Below are 19691 nucleotides of genomic sequence, written 5' to 3'. Positions count from 1 at the left end.
ACACAAACAACCCTTCCAATGTTTTAGTCCTTAGAAGTCCCACCTACAAGCTTCAACTTCTAAATAAACAAATAAATTATGATCTGCCTTATGAAATCTGCTTGGCCCCTTCACTGGGAATTTTTAAACAATCTTTTAAGACATGGCTCTTTAGGCAGGCTTTTCTGGAATTTACATCTGAACAATGTGTTGCACTTTTCAGTGTTTATTTCTGTTCTGTCATCTTGCCTCTTAAACTGTTTATGTCTATGTTGGTTTTATTTACAGTGTATGTTGCATTTTTTATTCAGATTTTTTATTTTGTGTTGGTCTTTTTTCATAATGAAATTTATATGTCTGGTGGTTAAAATTCAATGATGTCTTATATTTTTGTGTCTTTTCCCCCCGTTTAAGAGATGGGCAGTATAGAAGTCAAACAAACAAACAAACAAATATTAGACCGCTAAAAATTACAGACATAAAGCAGTTTTCAACTCTTAAGGTCTTCATTAGGCTGAGCATCACAGTGCTGTTGATGGAGCAGGAAAAAAAGATAAATGCTCAAAAAATACAGGCTAGATATGCAGACCAGGTTCCTTTGTTAAAAGGAAATTTCAAAAAAGTTTCAGCACCCACTTCTCACCTCATCATCAGCCACTATTAGAACACGTGAGAAGAACGCATCCCCTTTGGCTGGGCATGGAGGCACGCTGAAATGTGGCAAACCCTGTACCAGAGAAGTTGGTATAAAGTTTATTTTACCCACTAAGTTTGATTAACAGTATTACCTATTGGTTGAAGCAAAATGTCTTGGTTTGCAGTCCTGCTTGGGAAATGTCAGAGGTATAGGAGCATCGTGTTGCGGTGGTGAAACTGCAGTACTGCAGCTAAAACTCTGATCATGAACTGGGTTCAATCCTAAGTAGCCAGCTGAAGGTTCACTCAGCCTTTCATCCTTCTGAGTTTAGTAAACTGAGTATCCAGCTTGCTAGGGGCGGGGGGGGGGCAATGTGTAGCCTGCATAATTAATTTGTAAACTGCCCTGAGAGTGCTTTCAACACTGCACGGTTGTATTTTGTATAAGTAAACACTTTTTTAAAAATGTTTGATTGTAAATGGTGCCCTGATTGGCTTTCCAGGTATCTTCCATAGTCTAACAGTAAAGGAAGAATTAAAAAAGTGGTCCTTGTATACTATCAAGAGGTGAGAGTGGGTTGTACATTTATTAGACCACTAAAAATTACAAATTGAAGCCAGCTTTTGATCCATACAAATCCTCATCAGGCTGGGTACATCAGTGCTGTGGATGGTGCAGAAAACAATATAAAAGTTCCAAGAATAATAGTCACGTAGTTGTAAAATAGGTAAGTGTGTCAGCTTATAGCACTAGGAAGAAACATTCAAACAAAATTTAAATTAAGAGTGAGGTAATCCAAGTTATTTTATGCTACAGTGAGCAGCTCACAGGTAGCACCTCACCCTACATTATATTTCAGGGTTGAAGCTGCTTTGTTATTGTGCACATTACACATCACTAAAATATCACTGCTCATGTCTCCTGATGGGTGTCACTGCATCTTTTTCAGGACTGAATGTATGCCATGGAAGAGAAGAATACAGTTGGCTTTGGAGAAAACCACAGCTGACCACAATAATATTTTATCTTAATTTAAACCTTAATCCACTTAAATAGTATCTGTACTGTAATAGTAGTATTAAATCACAGAAAAGGGAATAGTGTTAACAGTAGGACATTATCTTTTATGGAGGGCAAGCAGCAGGGTGTCTGTTAATGAGGACACCATCAATTTATCAGCTAAAGGTCAGCCTAAAAGAGGTACTGCCCTCCCCACTTTTTTTGTTTTGTTTTTCCACTGTACAATGGCTGTCTACATCCAGAATCATTTTTATCAATCACCTGGTGTAGAGACAGCAGACATCTTAATGCAATACCTGCATTAATGTTTTCCAGAAGTAGAGTACAATTCTCAGGAACAGTTCAAAGCTGCTGAATTGGAAAACATTCCTTCTCCCATGATATGAACGCATTTTAGGTTCATAAATTATTTCTGGTCATTTTCCTTATTTTGAATGTTACCTTTCAATTTACTTGCTTCCCATATATGTATTCTTGGATGTCTTTTAATATCTGTAGGAAAAGTGAAAGAATGACTGGTTTGCTGCAGGACATTTTCCAGGTTATATTGGTTATTAAAATACTGTGCTTATAATTACACATTCATTTGCTTCTCTCTACATATATTTTGTAGACATTTATTTATTTATTTGCACACACACACACACACACACACACACACACACACACACACACACACACACATACATACATACATACATACATACATACATACATACATACATACATACAGGCCACCTTTCCCATGATAAAGGGACCCAAGACTGTTCACAACATTAAAAGAATAGAAATAAAAACATAATGAATTGAAAATTTAAAAACATTTACACTATAAGCTGATTAAAATACAATTGAATAATTAAAAGCAAGTAAATATGAAAAACTATCATAACTTCAAAATGGCATTCAGGGACTCAATCATGATTGTTAAAAGCCTGACTGAAAAAATGGGTCTTCAGCTCTCAGAGGCAGGACGAAAGGGAGGGGGCCAGCCTTATATCCTGAAGGAGAGGATTCCATAACCTAGGAGTTGTCACAGAGAAGGCCCTCTCTTGCGTCCCCATAACCTGTACTTGCACTGGCAATGGGGCAGAGAGAAGGGCCTCCTATAACAATATTACATGCTGAGAAGACTCATATGGGAAGATACTGTCCTTCAGGATCCAAACTGTATAGAGAGTTATAGGTAATGACTAGCACTTTAAATTGGGCCCAAAAATGGACTGGTAGCCTGTGCAGTTGTTACAGCAGGAGAGTTATATGCTACCTATAACTGGCCTCAGTCAATAGTGTGGCTACTGCGTTTTGAACCAACTGATGTTTCTGAACCATCTTCAAAGGCAGCCCCACATAGAGCGCATTACAGTAATCCAAGTGGGATGTATGTAACTAAGGCATGTGTCACTGTAGCTAAACAGACATCTCAAGACCAATTACCCCTATATGATGTCAAACTGTTGTTAGAGGGTTTAAGAAAAAACAGATTTGGATTTTTAAAAATAGAAATATGTGTGCACAAATGGTCTGAAATACGGAAATATGTGAGATTTTCAGGTTAGTGTGGGTGAGAGCACAGAACCTCTACTTACCCACAGGGTGGTGCACTGCATCCATAAATCTTCATTGTTCTAACTGGCATTTGTGGGGTGGAAACTTTTTAACAATAACATCCAGCAATTTTAATTGCAGAAAGAGGAAATTAAAAGTAATATACAGTACAAGTAGGCTGAGTAGATGCTGGCAAAAAAAGAGAGAGGAATAACAGCTGACCCCCTCCCGGAAAGCCCAAGATCACTGTGGACTCTCTAATCACAGAGGCACTAGGGAGGATTGAGACTGCAGTTGCCAAATAATATGCATTCCCTTGTAAGCTACTTGGCCAGCTATTTCGCATTGATGAAAGGTGAAATTAAACTTGCACCTTTGTTGATAGCTAGAATTTTTTTTTCTTATCAAATGTAGTTAGTTTATCAAGCAGTTCGCTAATAGAATTGATTATGTGGGAGACTGGGCAACTGCATCTTCCCTCCACATAATCCTCCACAGTCTCTGAAATCTACAGAGGAAGAACCCCTCTCAACCCTGCCACAATCACAGGCATGTTTATGAAAATCAAGAGAGGGCATTTTTATGGCCTCACCTTGTATATGGAATTCCCTCCCACACAAGGTTTAGTATTCTTTCACCAGCAGATGAAAACCTCCCTGTTAAAACTGGATTTTCATTTGTGAATTCTCTGTTGGGATTTGAGTGCTTAGTGAGGGGCACAGCATATCTTCTATTTCATCATCCATCTTTAATTTGTTTAAATTTTTTTTAACTAGTGTTTAACTGGTGGTTTTTGTATTGTTAAAGGTTGTATCATATTTGAATATTAATGTATTAATCCATTGTGGTGACTGTGCTGGAGAGCCTATATTTATCTGCCCTAATTGCCCCAAGTTATAACCATTTGTGGGTTTTAAATATTTTTGTGTTTGTGTATTTTTTTTTGTTTTATTTTGCTTTGATTTTTAAAGGGAAGATCAAGAAAAGCACAAGTAATATGACTATCCAGACAAAAATTAGGTTTGAGTATCATCAGAAGGGGACACAGAGAGATGGTGTGAATCTGTGTGCTCTTTATATGGACATGGATCGTGGGAAGAGCTACACATGTTTCTAACTGCAATCTATTTTCAAAATCAAATATAACAACAGGGGAACTGTAGCTATTACAATGTGTCAGAATGATATTTTAAGAATAAGATGCTTTCAGAAATCACACACTATACCAAATGCAGGAATGTAAATCTTGTTTTGGTTCAACTTTGTTTAAATAAACGAAACAAGGCCAAAAGAAAAACAATAGAAACAAATATATCTACATTACGCAAGAAAGTGAGATTTGGTGGGAATCAGTACAAAAAACATTTTGCTCATTTTCAAAATGATTTTTGTGCATTTTTCAAAAAGACAGAAAAATATAATAACTCTTGATTTGATGCATGGACTAATAGTAGTAGAAGAATTAGATAGATTGGTAGGGTGATCCATCATTCTGCCCTATCATGTTTGCTTTGTATGTTTCTTTGGCTTCACAAGGGAAAATATTAATTTTGTGGAGACAAGAGTTTTGTCCAATTATATTTTGTGTGAATTGTGGTAAAAAGCAGGGGCTGTTTTGGCATCCTACTCCAACATTGAAGCAAACTTCTCTTGATGGGATTGGAACATACATAAAAAGCTGTCTCAGTGTGTTGATATGGCCACTCAGCTAGAGTCTTGCCAAAGGCAGTATTTTTCACATTCTTGATCAGCAGGATCACCTGTTCCACAAAATTATTTATCTTTTTTAAATATAGACCTTAGTCTTGATCCTCTAAACACAAAGAAAACTATTATTTGCTTGAAGTTTGCTAATATCTTTTGCTGCTTTTCTGCACTATGGTAGCAGACCTACTCAGGCAGCACAGATATGAAGAACAATAACTTACATGAGTATGTTTTTGCTCATCAAAGTCAAAGTGTACTAGTTTTGAACAGAAACATTTTGCACAAATTGCAGAGAACCAGATGAAAAAGATTGTTGCATGTCTAATTCCTTGTCAGAGTATCTTATCCTGTTCAGACAGCCTGGATCAACAAGAATAGTAAAGATATTGGGTATTTTCAAACATTTAATCTAACACTTTTCCAGGCCAGTGTTGCGGAAAATCACAAACCATTTGTGGTTGTTATGTGCCATCAAGTCATTATTTAACATTATGCTTACTAAACTGGTACACACCTTCCTTTTGCATTGCCATTGTTGTTTTGTTTCTAGGATATAGAGATTTTTGAAGTGGCATGATTTCTGATGCAATTCATTCCACTATCAAACATTTCTTACTGTCAAGACTTTCCTACCATGATATTTAGGTAAAGCCTCCTTTCTCATAATTTGGATCCATTACTTCAGGCCTTACCCTGTGTGACAACCCTTCAAATATTGGAGTTTGCTACCATATTGTCTCTCAGTATTCTCTTTTCCAGGCTAAAGATGTTGACCTCGCTTGACTGTTTTTCATAGGGTTTGGTTTCCAGACCTTCCATCCTGGTCACCTTCCTCTGGACATATTCCAGCTCATCAATAACCTCTTGATATGATCAAACAAACTGCTGCAAATCTACCTAACAGTAGCTTAGGTATACCCCATATTTTACCTACTTGGCCACAGGAACATCATGATGGATCTTGTCTAAAACCTGCTGAAATAAAGAAACACTACATCTATAGCATCCTCTTCATCTATAATCTTGTTGGCAAATTGCTCTTTTGGCAGATCTCTAACATTTGCCAATAGAAAGGAATTTCTGACAGCAGAAGAGGATTTGCCTCACCCTAAACCCTTCAATCATTACCCCTGGCAATTGCATTGCCTACCAAGTGTCTCATTGGCACCAATGCAGTCCTCTGACTACTTACATTTTCTTACTTTTAAAAATCCTTAATGTTGTTTCCTAGCACTGCTGACTCTTTCTTGATTATGGCATTATTGTTATGAAGGGACAAAATGCTCTAAATAGATATAAACTAATATTCAAGGCACATGGACCTTGCAACTTTATTTTATATTCCTGTAGAGTTTAAATCAAGGTTACTGTTTGGCAAAGCTTTTAAAAATGCTTGGGAAGCCAGTCAGATTGAGCTGCAGCTACATTATGCGTGTATTAATTAAAGTTCAAATGCTTCTCTTTTTGTGCTTCAGGCTGAGAGAAGTAAGTCAATATTTTGCTATCACCGCAGCACAGTTTCCACAGCAGTGAAGTTCTGATTTTAATATTGATTTTTCTATTGTACAGGAATTAACATATGTCTCACTTCCTGAATTACAGATTTTATATCCTGTGTATACCTCAAAGGAAAAGTTTGGAATAGCAATGAATAGTTCAGCATTTTAACTGTTTGCAATGGTTCATGCAAAGTGAAAGCAGGGAATCTACACTCCTTTAAATACATCATGGAGTTCTGCTTGCTCCCATTACAAGTACATTGCCATGACTGGAACTGAAAGATACAGGAAATCCAGTAAGTAAGGTGATAATAAGTAACACAATTAATTCTGAAAAGCATAAAGAACATCCCAATGAAGAATTATTTGTTGCTTAACTGGGAGGAATCAGACATAGCTGAACATGTCAGCTGGTAGATTATTGGATTCAACAAATACTAAATAGCTTAGAAGCTATATGTGTTGTTCCTACGCATGCTCAAGATATGTATGTCTGCAATATATATATACATATCCCTTTTTGGACCACTTGGTAGTTAAAAGATTCAGGGAATTATACTCCAAAAATAAAACTTTTCCCAGATCTGGTTTAAGGAATAAGGATTTCCAGAAGATGAATAGCAAAGAGAACATATCTTCATTGTTCGATGTATTTATAACAAATATTTCTGGGCAAAATGGAACCAAGGTGATTGCCAATGTCCCTCACTGTCTCGTTGCACTTTTTATGACTTTGGTGCCAACTGAACAGAAAAATAATAACAATAATGGATGTAAATCCAACCAATAGTCCCAACCATTGAATTAATGGAATTTCTGTAAATGTTTATATCTGTAAAGATTCTCAATCATCCAGGTGAGTCATCTGGAAGGTGAGTCATGGCTCACCTGCACAGAAGCCAAGAAGAAGGAAGACAGACTTCTGAAGACAGGTATTAAGGCTTGTGGGTATCCAAAATTGGCCTTTAACAAGGCAATGTCCTGACCCAGCAGGACAATGGAATAGTCTGAGACCCAAAGCCAATGGAAGAACCTGGTCATTCCTTACATGGTGGGTGTGTCTGAAAGGCTCAAAAGGATTTTGGTAAATACCACATACCCATGCACTTCAAACCCACAAATACACGAAGAGAGAGTCTTTGGATCACCCAAAGACCAGACACCAAACAGGAGCAATATAGTATATGTGATCCAATGCAAAGAGGAGTGTTTGGAGCTCTAAACTGGAGAAACCAAACAGCCACTAAACAGGAGAATAGCCCATCATAGGAGGGGCACAGGAGGCCATACATATAAAAAAAATCCCTCACTCAACAGAGGTTGGAGGCACTTGATACAATCTGTCTCCTATTCATCATGTTGCCCTTTCAACCTAATTAAAAAAAGAAGTCCAGTTGACATGACTCGACTTTCAGGTTCTGTAAGTGTTGAATTATCTTCGCATATTGATTCAGTGAGTCTGCCCTAGTTGGACTACCAGTTAGATTCTGGATAAAATCTCTTACTCATTCAGATCCTTCTCATCTTTGTGTGCTTCTTGTTTGTGATTTGTGCAGTAATGCAAATGGGAAATGACTCCCTTCCAAAAGTGAACCCTTCTCTTTTACACAGATCTAAAATATCTTAATGAAATGTTGCAGATTTCTTAACTTGTACCAGCTTTGTTCTGTATGCCATTTCATAGCAGCTGCTTGCCAGAACCAACCCCCCCCTCCAAAAAAATCTTACAGGGATGAATATGTCCCTTTTCCTCCAGACCCCCCAAACCACAAATATTGTTCAAGAACAAAATTTCTTAAACAAGTTCTTCTGAAACTTAGCAGATGTTAGTACATCTTCAGAAAAGGCAACTGTTGCTGCAAATATAATCCTGTTCTTCCAAAAACACAAATGTTGCAGTTTCCGTCGTCGTCGTCGTCGTCGTCGTCATCATCATCATCATCACCACCACCACAAAAACAATTTGTTTGATATTTGAATAATAAACTATGTGTCATCCAATTGTTTCTGACCTATGACAAGCCTGGTCGGGACTTCCCATGTATTAAGTGCCCAGAAGTATTTTACCAGTCTCTTCTAGCAGAGCTCTTGGTGAACTGCACAGGCTGGCTTTTCTCCTCAGAGGCACAGTGGGAAATCAAACTCCAGCTCCCTGAGCTATCAGTCATATTCCCTTAGAGAGTATCTATCCCTGCAAAAGGAGAGATTCCATCCTATTTTGACAAATAAATGACAAAATTTCATTTCCAATGATAATTAGAGCAGAGCAGAAAGATTTATTCAGTCCTTAAAAAACTCTCAATGTGGTATATTGCTTCTGTATCCACGATTCTAAACACCAAAAGATGATCTGACATTGCCTTGCAGTATTGTGCTTGTGTTGCCCAAAAACAAGGAAAAAAGAAGTCACACTTTGCGTAGGAAAGGCCAATATTGACAACACCAATGTTAGCAATCAAGATGATTTACATTATCTTGTCATGTGCTCACTACCATTCACAAAGAGATACCAAACAAGGCAAAATCCCAGAAAAGGACTCATTTGGTTAACTATTTCTTATCCAAACACAAAACAATTATCATGCCTGTTTTTCAACATTTCTGCACCAGAATTGTAATGTATTCAACATTGTTTTTATAAAGTTGTGGCAAATTTTCATTGCAGTTACCTACAAAATTTCTATTAGATATATAGTGTATTGGTGAAATTAGCAGAGTTAGTTGGAAGCGCTCATACACAGCAACTCTCCCATTTATATGGTTAAAACTAGAAAAGAAAAAGAAATCTTTGTTCAGTCTTTGATAAGGTTGAAGAATAAGATTTAATTTTTACTACTCACAAATAACTTGCAAATGTGTATGTAGAAGTACAGGTAAATTCAACTTAAGTTCAAGTGGCTGAATCATTATCCTTCAAGCAGAACCTCCTTTTGTTCACATATGACATTACTTTTTGGATTCAAAGCTGAGAAAGAGAAAGGGGTAGGAGACATAGGATTAGGGAGGAGTCTTACATACCATAGAGTGCCAATTAGGATAGGCAGTCCCTATTAGCTATCAGGTTTAAGCCTTCCCTCCCTGGAACAACTGCATGAGACCCTGCAACAGATTCAATGATTTCTTCTTACAGCTGCTCCTTGCTGTGACTATAAAGTTCATATTTTAAGAAAACATTTTATGGAGCCTTCATTTCTGCCACATAAATTAGGAGTTCTGGTTTTAGCATATGCTCATTTTAAAGCCACATCACACAACATTTTCTCCCTGAATCCTTGGTCTGAAGTACAGAAGATGAAGGCTGAACAATTTGTGTTGAATAACGGAATCATTATCAGAGCTTAAATATTCATTTGGGATTATGTACCCAAAGGCATCTTCTTCTGCACAGCACTGCAAGTACTGTTCTATAAATTCTTCATTCCTATCAGTTTAGGTTGTCTCAGCTCAATGGTACTCTTTGATGAGGGCCTGTCAAGTCCTGGTAAGAATGAGAAAAGTAACTATATCTCCACAATATATGCAGAATTTGCAAGCAAAATAACTACTGTCTTTTACTTATGAAGAGTAAAGTGTTCATATATGCACATCCAAAGATACACACATATAGAGGAAGAAAGGAGGATAGATTGTAAGCAAATCCTCAAATGTTCCTAATCCTTAAAATCATGCAACAAAGCAGGAAGCATCACTTTGCTGAACTTGAATTATTTATTTTAAAGTGTTAATTGTGAAAAATATATTCTTCCCTTGGCAAAGAATGCCACAAATTATCTCTCCTCTTGTGGGGCAAGAACAATAATTTTGTGATACTTTGACTTCACATTTATGAAAGAAACAAGCAAACATTTACAACCCTTCTTCTCAGTAGCTATATATAGTATTGCTTTATTAAATCTTCATCCTTTATTCTGTTTAAATTTGGGATCATGTGGAAAATGGGCACCCTGAGTGCACCTGTTTCCACCTTATGGGCCCCTGGTTTAAAAAAGAGAGAGTTGTTACTCATGGAAATTTCACTGACCCCCTTCATCAATGTTTCTACCCTTCCTAGCCCTGCAAAATTAGCAACAAACTTCCAGCCAGTTCTGGTTTTGCATTTTGGTGACGGTGTGTCCCCCATGGTGTGACCCACTACAGAGCCTCTTAAGGTGGAAAGCTGGTCCCTGGATGCCTGGGTCTTGCCCACCCTTGGTTTAACTATGTAAGCACTGGTTCAAATTAATGGATCCTTGAACTCTAAAAACATTTGCTATAAATCCTTTCTGTTTAAATATCTTTATTAAGGGTTTATTAATATGTCTGCCCTTCCTTCCTCCCTTCCTTCCCTCCCTCCCTGCATCCCAAAATCTGGCATTAGCTTCACTTAGATTTTCATCTTTTTCTTCCTGCTTTACACTGGTCAAAAGAATATTGTTTAGATCAAATGAAAGACTAGCACTGAACATGGAAAAAAAATCACACACATTAGAGTTCAAAAGTACGTCATGAATATGAGAATTATTTTACTGTTCAGCATGTTCAGAAACTATTAACTGAGGCCTTTTTTAAAAGGAATCAAAAGTGGGATAGACTTGCTTCATGAAGTAATCTTGATTTATCACCAATAGTGTGAGATATTGCTTCCATCTAAGAAGTGATGAGAAACCTCTCAAAACCATTGTTGTAATAACATCTAAGCTATTAGCAATAAAGTAGCGGTCTTGTATCCAAGGATGGAGAAAAAAATCTCACAGAAAATCCTTGGTCTCTGATGACACAACTGAAAATCTTCTTAAGTCTTGTTAAATGGAAGGTGTGGCATAATGTTTCCAAAACACAATAGCAAAAATTCTTCCCACAGTTCTTGTTTCCTTTCCATTGCCTAAAAAAGCCTCATCTACTCTCCAAAGCAGAGTTAGCCCTTGAGCAGACTTCCTATCTATGGATACGAAAATGTGTCCTTGTTTTCTTTCATAGAATTTCACCAGCATTCTTATTCCATTACATTCTTCATGATTGGGTGGGAGTATGGAGAGGGATACAGAAATCCCTTTTCATCTGTACTAAAATCTGTGTGTTATTGTACACATTTCCCCCCAAATCTATGCATTTTTGGATACATTTATTGGACAGAAGCATTTTCCTTCCTGTTCCTCATGTCAGCTGAATTCTCTGGAGGAGACAATGAAGCAAAACATCTTAGGAACTCGAAGGTGCTTCAGAAATGAATTTCTCTTTTCCTTTCATCAGATATTTTCAGAGTTGGAGCTGCATTAATTCTTCCTGAGAGCTCAGTCAAAATTATGTCTTCATTTAAGTTCAGCAATAATAATTAAAGAGGCAACATCCCCACAGATGGACAGGGAGAGGAGGATAATTTACCACTTTTGCAAAGCTTTCAAGGTGGGGAATTACTGTTTGTTTGTGGATGAGCCTTTTTGACCTCATTGTTTTGAGGAGGCAAAACACTTTTCAAGGTCATGTCTGGCTGACATTTCAATCAGAGCCAGAGACAATTTGGCCTCCAAATTGTCCCCTTTCCAGTGGTATTACTGAGTTCCCAAAGCAGTGGTCGTTAGTGCACATTGTGGCTATGAGTCAGAACCATAACTGTGCATAAATGGCCTTTCCACATGGAGAGAGAAATTCAGGGAAGAATTTCATTTAATTGCTCCAAAAAAAGAGAGAAATTCTCAACATTTCCTCAGATACAGTGGTGCCTTGACTTACGAACGCCTTGACGTATGAACATTTTGAGTTACGAACAGCTCCGTTCACATGATTTTGCTTGCAAACGGAGCTTTGACTTAAGAACACATAAAGGCAGGGGAAAGGTTGGGAAATTCAAAGAGCTAACTGTAGTTGGTGGCAAGGCTGCTTCTTTGTAGCTCTTTCACCCCAGCAGTTAGAGAGTGTGCAAAGTGAGGAGGCTGCCTACTAAGGTAAGGTGTTGCTTTATACTTTTTAAAAACTGTTCTGGGTATTGTTGCAGAATGGTTTTCGGCTGGGGGGGGTTTGTTCCTGTGCTGTGATGGGTTTGGGGGGCGATTTGTTTGTTTGTTTGTTTTCCCCATTTTCAATTGGGGGGTTGGTTGCTTTTTGGAGTGTTTTTTCCCCATTTTCGATGTGTCTTGCATGCTTTCCTTGCTTTTTTGCTTCATTCTCTTTGCATTTCTGATCTGCTCCATTTCTTTTCTGTGCTTTTTCAATGGTCCCTGCATGCTTCCCTTGCTTTCTTGCTTTGTTCTCTTTGCATCTCTGATCTGCTCCATTTCTTTTCTGTGCTTTCGCAATGGTTCCTGCATGCTTTCCTTGCAAATCAGAAAAGTTTTTGCAGGGGTCTGTGCTGGCTTGAATTAAAATGTGTTGGTGTAAAATATGTGGGTTTAGCATGCGTTTTAAACTCCAAACTCTCTCCCTCCCCTAATGTCTTCTCTCTGTGTGTGTCTCCTTCCTTCCCTGCCCTTTCTTTAACCTAAGTCATCTTAGGTTAAAAAAAATTCTCCCCGAGTGGTAAAGGATGGATTAACTGGATTTGCATTAGTTCCTAGGGGAACTAATGCTTTGACTTACAAACCGTGCCTTGACATAAGAACAAAAAAAGCCAGAACGAATTAATCGGGTTTCAGTGCACTCCTATGGGAAATGCTGATTTGACTTACGAACGTTTTGACTTGCGAACACCATTCCAGAATGGGTTAAGTTCGTAAATCAAGGCACCACCGTATAGAATTCATAATTAGCTTGGTTGTAGTACAGCTTTGTTTTTATATATATATATTTTAATTTTGTACAGCCAGTGCTTATGGCAGCAACAACTCTGCTCACACAGACTGAATTTTAATTCCTCCACAAACCCTGTACCAGAAATCATTTTAGGGCACTGTGGCGGTGATGGTGGTGGAGGAGGAAAGAGGAGGAGGCAGAAGCCAAGAAGTAGTGAATGGATTCTACACAACAACCTTCTATGTCTAGCTTAATAACAACAAGAAAATATTGGAATGTTTCTCACAGAAAAATGTCTTCAGAAAAAATGTTTGATTCGGCATGTCATTCTACAGGGCTCAAAATAATCCCCAAGCTTTCCAGCAATGTTTCTGGAATTGTCATTGAAGACCCATTTTATATGTATCGTAGAAAATTGGTATATCATAGTTCCATCAATGTTTGTCCTCTACTCAGTTTCAAGAAGAGTAATAATGTGTCCAGTTTCAGGAAACAGGTAAAGCTAGTATTTTTCAATTTCCCCAGATTATATGGTTGTTGTAGGTTTTTCAGGCTGTTTGGCCCTGTTCTTAAGGTTTTTTTCTCTAATATTTCACCAGTCTCTGTGGCCAGCATCTTCAGAGGACAGGAGACAGACCTCTGTCTGTGCTCTGGTTCAGTGGGTCAGAATTTCTTAGAATGTCATGATCATGCACAAACCTCACGATCCATTGGGACACAAGGTCTACAGAAAACCTGCCCACACAGACTGATACCTATACAAAAACTCCAACCACCACCCACAACAAAAAAAGAGCATCCACACCAGAATCAGAGAACATGAGAGACACTGCAGACTAAAACAATCGGAAAAATCAGCAGTAGCTGAACATGCCCTGAAACAAGCTGGACATTAATTTTTATTTCAAAACACAGACATACTGGACAACACCAGCAATCATTATGTTATGCACAGGGAAGCCATTGAAATCCACAAACACCAGCAACGCTTCAACAAAAAATAAGAAAGTCTAAAGCTCAACAAAGCCTGGCTCCCAGCACTGAAAAATACAGCCTGCAAAAGGTCAACAAACTCTACCCAGCCAGAAGGACCAGTGGTCGCTGCACACAAAAGATCAGCTAATAACACCCATCAATCACAGTGACAGATCATCTCTCCCCTTTATCACAACAATACACCCACAACAAAAAAAACATGCTGATCACCATAATCACCCAATCTCCTGAAAAGGACAAAAAGCTGATCCTACAGCTATAAATACTCAACTGTCCCACCAACTGTACCAGAGCACAGACAGAGTTTTGACTCCTGTCTTCTGAAGATGCCGGCCACAGAGACTGGCAAAATGTTAGGAAGAAAAACTTTAAGAACATGGCCAAACAACCTGAAAAACCTAGAACAACCATTGGATCCTAGCCATCAAAGCCTTTGAGAATACATTTCCCAGATTCTATTTCTCCATAAAAGAAGCTTCCATTTTCATGCCTCATTCTAGGAAGATAGGGTGGGGAGAATGCCAGATGCCACAAAAGTGATTGCTCAGTGATATGCACAATGATAATATAATGTGTGTGTACCAAGCCAGCAAGTGTATGTATCTCAAGAATCATTGTAGGGACTGTTCATTTGCCAGCAAATAGTGAACTGGAAGTTATGAATTTTCTTACACACACGGACCTCATGGGCAGAAAGACAAGCAAAGACTGTTATATCCAGAGAGAGAGAGAGAGAGAGAGAGAGAGAGAGAGAGAGGAAAACAGGCAGGCAGGCAGGCATTCATTAAACACTGATTACCACCACTCTATTTTTTCATTCTAATGGCTGAGCTGAGGAATACAAAAATGTAACACCTGATTCCAGATGAGAAATGTATCTATATGCTGCTGTTTTCCTTTCTACCTGCTCTTAAATCTGGGCTGTTGACTGTTCAGTCACATCCATTATTTTATTTCATCTCCCTTCCTGCTTTCTCTCTTTTTCTTTTGCGCATAGACACACACTCACAGGGAATGCAATGAGAAAGGAAGTTCAGCAGCAGGGGAACACAGGAGGACCCCTACCTGATCAGGAGGCAGGCATGGGCACATTTGCTCTAATGGACCAGCCACCACTGTCCAATGATAGTCTCATGTAAAAAGCATAGGCAGTAACAGTTCAGCAGTCTTATCTTATATTCCAACCTTCTGTAGCTAAGATGACAAGAGGCCAGACAGCAGACGCCGAATGGAATGTCAAGTAGGCTCTCATAAAAAGTGGTACTCCTTGAGATATATCCTGATGCCACATATTTTACAGCCTTAAGGATGGCAACACAAAGTTCATGTTGTTTCAGAGCAGCAATAGTTCTTGAGGTAGTTCACTACCTGAACTAGTTGCCAGCAGTTGCAGAACAATGGTAAATGACAGAAATTTCCATTCTTACGCTTCAAGGTAGCAGTAGAAGCAGGCAGTGTTAATAGTGTGAAAAGACAAAATGGCTCTGTGAAAAAATGGAGAACAGGGTCCTGAGTTACTGCTAGCCCTTGGTAGGCACATTGTAATCTACATCCTCAGAGGTGAAATCTGAATCCAGCTTCCTGTGAATGAACTCTGCAGGATCATTGTGGAATTTGGCCTAAACATCTAACCATGATTTTTGGAAATGTTATTGTTACATAACAGCACTGATGTTACCTGTCTGTCATGGGTTTGGAGGGAAAGTTCCATCCTATGGGGAGTGGAAGGCGGGACATCAGGAGGAGGGGCTGTACTGTATAAATATGTGATGCCTGTGTGGTGAAGGGAGATGCTGAGACAGACTGTGAGACACTGGGTTGGGACGAAGCAGCAGCTGGGGAAGAAGAAGCTGTTGTGGGAGTCTGGGTGTCTGACAGGGTACTACTGTGTGTCAGAGTACCAGCCTGAAAGGTTCAGGGGTCTGTTGGTTAGCCAGAACTGATGGGTTCAGGGTCTGTGCTTTAAGTTAAAGGTTCTAGGTGAACCAAACTGTATGCTTGTGTGTGTGAGAATAAGCCACGTTACTTTATTTTATTCACCTGATTGTTTTATTTACCCTGTTTGTATTTAAAATAAACCTTATTCTTTTATTGTTTAAAAATCCATCCCTGGTCTGTGTGACTTATTATAGGGAATGGTTGGTGGCAGCTTAGTAACTGTGTGATAGATCCCAGTAGGTCTGGGTTTGTCACATTGATTGGTGTCCAGCGTGTGGGATACGACTGGTCCAGTTGTCCAGTGGTCCAGCAAAGCCTTGGCAGGTGTGCCCAGAGCAAGGGGGGTCTAGTCAGGGACAGTCTGAGGCGCGTAGGTAATCTTCTAGGTGTACCTCACGGGGAGGTGCACTAGTAGAAGAACGTGCCAACTGGGGAGACTTAGATTTAGGTGCTCTGAGGCAGCCTAGTTTTGGCGGGAAAAGCTGAGGCAAATCTGCGTAGCAACAGTGAGCTAGCTTGCCAGCTGAGAGGCCCAGCAGAGGGGGGTAGGCTCTGACTCGATACTGTTGCAATTTTAGTGCTGAAGAACAGCAGCAATCTCTAGGGAGAGCTGGTTCTGAGGTAAAAGGAAAAAAGTGGTCGTTTTATTTTGAGGCTTGACTTTTTAAAGCAGCCTGTTCTGAGGGGGGGTATGCCCTTGACTCGAAGCCAAGTAGCAGACATGAGTGAGGTGAAAGACCCCCAGATTGACCAAGGTTCTGAGGATGAATTTGGCTCAGTGCAAGGTGACAGCACAGGAGAGCAGGACCCAGAACTCAGAAAAATACTCCTAGCCCAACAGCATGAACTGAGGGTGAGGGAAATGGAGGAAAGATTAGAGAGAGAAAGAAGAGAGGAAAGGGAGAAACAAAGGCAATTTGAATTAGAGAGAGAGAGAGAGAGAATGGAGAGGGAAGAAAGAATGGAGAGAGAGAAAATTGCTCTGGAAAAAGAAAGGATGGCGTATGAGTTAAGAAAACTGGAAATGATGAACCAGAACAATAATAATAATAGGGATTCTGAGGGAGGCCAACTGTCTAAGGCTGACCTGAAGAAATTCCCTGTGTACCACAAGGGAGATTGTCCTGAGGTGTTCTTTTCCTTAGTGGAAAGAGCGTTTGTGGACTTCTCAGTGAGGGAAACTGAGAAGATGACCATCATGCGATCTTTAATCAGTGGTAGCCTGGCTGAGGTTTATGCCGAGATGCCTGAGGAACGGATGAAAGATTTTGCAGAGTTTAAAAAACTGGTGTTCGCAAGACATGGGATAAATGCAGAGCAGCTGAGACAAAGGTTCAGGTCCCTCACCAAGAAGCCAGAACAGACTTTTACCCAAGTGGGGGCCCAATTGGTGAGGCTGCTTGAGAAATGGCTGTCGCAGGAGGGAACAGAGACCTATGAACAGCTTAAAGACTTGATAGCCCTGGAACAGTTCTATTCAGTCCTGCATGGGGAATTGAAATTCCAGGTGAGGGAAAGGAAACCGAAATCTGTGGCAGCAGCCGCAGAGATCGCGGATTTTATCTCCCAAATAAGAAAGCCCTTGGGTGAGGGGAAATCTGTAGGTAAACCCAAAGAAACCTACAGCAAGTACTCTCAGGGACCAGGGAAAAGCCAGCAAGGGGGAGGGGCCCATGGTGAAGGGAAGCCCTCAGGCATGAAACCAAGCCCTCAGAATTTGGAGGGAAAACCCAAACAAGAGGAGAGAGAATCAAAATACACCAGAAAATGCTATTTCTGTCAGGGAAAGGGTCATCTGATCTCAGAGTGTGAGAAATTGAAGCAGCTAAAAGGAATGGTGCCTCAGAATGCTAGTGGGACCAAGCCAAAAGCTGTGTTCTGTGTCCAGAAGGAGCAAAGCTCATTGTCACAGAGGGAGCCTGTTGCCATGACTACTCAGTCTGGAACAGCTACCTCTGCTGATCAGGCTGAGGAAAATGGTCCTCTTATGGAGGTGAAGCGCTGCTTGCTGATAAAAACAGATTCTCAGTTGTTTGAGACAGCAGGGGTGGACGTAGGAATACTTGACCGTCAGTATAGGGGACTGCGGGACACTTGTTCCCAGGTAACCCTGTGCCATCCAGATATCATCCCTAGGGAGTTTATAATCCCAAATGAGAGCATGAAGGTGGCAGGGATTGAGGGGCAGATAATCTCTCTGCCAGTAGCAGAGGTACCTGTCAACTTTCAAGGCTGGAGGGGAGATTGGCGGATAGCGATTTCATCAACTCTGCCAGCAGCCGTGCTCGTGGGAAATGACCTGGCTGAACATGTGAAACGGGTGCTAGTGATTACACGGTCACAAGCCACCACAGGGACAGTTCAGGGGGGTAATGATGAGCCAGAGACGGAAGCAGAGGGGAGTTCAGAAGCTGTGGTGGAAACCTTAACCACAGACAGCAGATTTGGACAGGAGCAAAAGGCAGACGCCACTCTCCAAAAGTGTTTTGAACAGGTGACTGACGCCCAGCTAACACCTGAAACCCCAGTGAGATTCCTGGAGAAAAAGGGGATTTTATATAGAGAAACCCTGAGGAATATCTCAAAAGGGGGAGATGGGATCAGAAGTCAGCTGGTGGTACCTGAAAAGTATCGCCCCATGATCTTAAAAAGGGGGCACTCTGACATGTTTGCTGCACACTTAGGGGTGAAAGAGCCCCTTGATTTAATCAAACAATATTGGGAGCAGATCGCCCAGGATGACCCACAGGACGTTGTGACTTACATAGACACCTTGATGAATGACCTAAGGAGAAATCTAGAGCTGGCAGCAGAAAACCTGCAAGCTCAGAAGGTCAGACAGAAAACATGGTATGACCACAAAGCTAGAGAGAGGCACTTTGACCCAGGGGAGGAAGTGCTTTGGCTTAGGCCCTGCAGAGAGAATAAACTGCAGCTCAAATGGGCAGGACCATATAGGGTCATTTCCAAGATGTCAGACCTGAACTACCTAATAGAGCAGGAGGAGAACCAAGCAAGGAGGGTGGTTCATGTGAATGCCCTAAAACCCTACTACAGAGGGGAACAGAGGGTTTTATTCGCGATAAAAGCAGCTGAGAGTGAGGAAGCGGAATTACCCTTCTGGGAGGGTAGAGGGGAAGTAAAATACAACCCAGAGGAGGTAAAGATCAGTCCTGCACTCACCCAAGACCAGCAGCACGAACTAAAAATGCTGCTTAGTAAATATCAACAGGTGTTTTCCAACAAGCCGGGGATAGTGAAGGGAGTGATGCATCGGATCCACACCGGGGATGCACCCCCGCAGGCAGTATCCCCATACCGAGTAACGGGACCCTATAGGGACAAGGTGCGGAAGGAGCTGGACGAGATGCTGAGGGAGAACATAATCGTCCCCTCTTCTAGTCCTTGGTCCTCTCCGATAGTCCTTGTGGACAAGCCTGATGGGAGCATTAGGTTTTGTGTCGATTACAGGAAATTAAACCGTGTAACCACTCCTGATGCCTACCCAATGCCCAGGCTAGACAACCTGATTGAAACCATAGGGGGTTGTCGGTTCATCTCATCATTGGACCTGGTAAAGGGATATTGGCAATTAAGAATTGATCCCAGGGATCAAGAAAAGACTGCCTTTTGCAGCCCTTTTGGTCTCTATGAGTTTCGAG

At 40.3% G+C, this 19691-nt stretch overlaps 1 long non-coding RNA gene across 1 annotated transcript in view; it reads right to left on the bottom strand.

Annotated features, from left to right (window-relative positions):
• Positions 1 to 2623, bottom strand: part of LOC140705408 (uncharacterized) — a 48864-nt gene extending 46241 nt beyond the window's left edge. The window contains exon 1 of the long non-coding RNA XR_013542905.1: positions 2078 to 2623. This is a non-coding gene — a long non-coding RNA (uncharacterized LOC140705408). The remainder of the gene's footprint in view (positions 1 to 2077) is intronic.
• Between the last annotated feature and the right edge of the window lie 17068 nt (positions 2624 to 19691).

This window comes from Pogona vitticeps, chromosome 3, assembly GCF_051106095.1.
Source record: "Pogona vitticeps strain Pit_001003342236 chromosome 3, PviZW2.1, whole genome shotgun sequence".
NCBI classification, from domain to species: Eukaryota; Metazoa; Chordata; class Lepidosauria; order Squamata; family Agamidae; genus Pogona; species Pogona vitticeps.
The sequence above is the reverse complement of the archived record's forward strand: the minus strand, read 5'-3'. Positions and strand labels throughout refer to the sequence as shown.